Raw genomic sequence first — 2,771 nt, 5'->3', positions numbered from 1 at the left:
GCCTGTAGACAAATGTTTATAGTGGTTTTGTTCATAATCACCAAAACTGGGAGAAATCCAAATGCTCTTCAACTGGTGTGTGAATAAACAGTCTGGTGCATGATACAATGGAATACTACACAGCAATAAAAAACACTGTTATTTCATGCTACAACATGGCTGAACCTCAAAAACATTATGATCATTAAAGGAAACCAAGCATGAGAAATTAAATTATATAATTCTATTAATACGAAATGTTCAGAAAACACAAGTGTACAAACACAGAAAATAGGTTAGTGGTTACCAGGGGTTGGGGAATAATGGAGGGTGACCACAAAGAGAAATGAAGGATCTTTTTTGGGTGATGGAAATACTATAAAATTTGATGCAGGAGTTGGTTGAACAGCTCTGCAAATTTACTAAACATCATTTAATTGTACACTTAGATGAATTTTATGGATATTTCATATAAATGGAATTATACAGTAATACCTCAATAGAGCTGATTTAAAAAAAGTTAACACTGGACTTGTTATGAAAATTTTTGACTTTGACATCTTGCCAGGTTAGACAAGCCACTAATGCTTATGTGCTTGTTTTTTTCTATTATAAACCACACAACACTTGTTGATAAGATTATTGGTGTGGCCATATAACATTATAAATACTAATTTTGGAGCTATGAACACACAGGTTCTAATAATATGTTTTGGAAATTATCACATAACTGAAGCATAACATTGGTGAGTATAGACGTCAACCGCATACTCAAAAGAATTATGTGAAAACACATCTGAAGTTCTTTAGGTTGATGTGGAAGTTGATATTATAAAGTATTGAAATGTTTTCATATTTATACACTGGTACTAGAGACACTGAAATCATTTTGTGATTTTTACCCAACTGCCTTGCAGACAAATTTGATTATGTTTGAATATAAGATTTCCAAGATTAATGCCTATCCTTGAAGGATCCCAATAATATTTCAACTTCTATAAGGTTAACTTTACCAGTTAAAAATGATAAATGGTTCTTAAGAAAAATTTCAGAGATCCTGAGGCATAATTTTCACATTTGTGGTGTTCCTTAAGGCAAGCAGAGTGTTGTAACAATCAACACTCTGTGTTTATTATCCTCAGCCACCTCCAAGTTTCAGTGGCTGAGGATAATAAAAGTTCACTTCTTACTCATGTCGTAGTGCAGTGCAGGTCGTTAACTCTGACTTCCAAGCAGTCCCTTAGGGACTCAGGTTTCATCCACATTATAGCTCTACTACCCTCTACTTCCATGGAGGTGTCTTCATTGGAAGATCTTTAGAGTCTAGACTTGGAAGTGCTGTGTATCACTTAGGGATAGAGTTCACTGGGTGGAATCCAGGTACCTGGACATGCCTGGCTGGAAGAGAGTTTGGAGAAAATAATTTAGTCATGTACCCAAGAAGAAAAAAAACACGTATGACTGGGCAGTGATATCTGAGCCTCATGGTTTTTGTTATACAACGTTACTATTAATTTTTTCAAAACTTTTTGGGGTATATAATCAACATATGATGATTTTCATCTTTTAGAGTGTACAATTCAGTAGTTTTGTGGTTTTTAGTATATTCATGAAGTTGTGTGATCATCACTGCTACCTTTTGTGGGTTTCTTTTTCCACTCCCAAAAAGAAACCTGCTACCCATTATCAGTCATTCACCATTACCCACTAACCCCAGCCCCTGGCAACCACCAATATACTTTCTGTTCCTATTGAATTTGACTGGTCTGGATATTTCATAAAAATGCAATTATATATAATATATGGCTTATTATAAATGACTTCTTTCATTTAGTACAATGTTTTGGGGGTTCAACCATGTCGTAGCTATAATGTGTTATAGTCATGTGTATCATTGCTTCATCTTTTTATTGCCAAATAATATTATTGTGTGACATGCCACATTTTGCTTATCCCTTCCTCAACTGATGGACATTGGAATTGTTTCCACTTTGTGACTCCTATGAATTACACTGTTATGAACATTCTTATACAGATTTTTATGTGGACATATGCTTTCAGTTCTCTTGGGTGTATATCTAGGAGTGGAATTGCTGGGTCATATGGTAACTCTATTTTAACAATCTGAGAAACTGCCAAACTGTTTTTCCAAAGTGGTTGCAATATTTTATAATCCCACAGCAATGTGTGAAGATTCCAAAATTTTCATATACTTACCAACACTTATTACCTGCTTTTTCTTTTTATTTTAGCCACCCTAGTGAGTGTGAAGTGGTTTTATTTGCATTTCACTGATGATAGTGATGTTCTTTCTGTGTGTTTTGGCCATTCATTTATCTTTTTTGGAGGAATGTCTATTCAACTCCTTTGCTCACTTTTGAATTATTTTTTCTTTCATTGTTGAGTTGTAAGACTTCCTCACATATTCTGGATAGAAATTCCTTATCAACGACCTTGATTTGTAAATATTTTCATCTATTCTTTGGTTGTCTTTCTGCCTTCCTGGTAGTGTCTTTTGCAGGGAAAAAGTTTTAACTTTGATGAAGTGTAATTTGTGTGTTTATATTTGTCACATGTGATTTTAGAAACCATTACCTAACTCCAGGGTCACAAAGATTTATTCCTATGGTGTCTTCTAGGAGTTTTTTATATTTAGCTCATACATTTAGGTCTATGATCTATTTTGAATTAGTCTTTATATAAGTGTGAGGTAGGAGCCCAACTTCATTCTTTTGCATGTGGATACACAGTTATCGCAGCAATCATTTGTTGAAAAGACTATTCTTTCTCCA

Source organism: Phyllostomus hastatus, unplaced genomic scaffold (assembly GCF_019186645.2).
Source record: "Phyllostomus hastatus isolate PE091 unplaced genomic scaffold, TTU_PhHast_1.1 phas_contig_38, whole genome shotgun sequence".
NCBI lineage: Eukaryota > Metazoa > Chordata > Mammalia > Chiroptera > Phyllostomidae > Phyllostomus > Phyllostomus hastatus.
Note: the sequence above shows the minus strand (reverse complement) of the source record.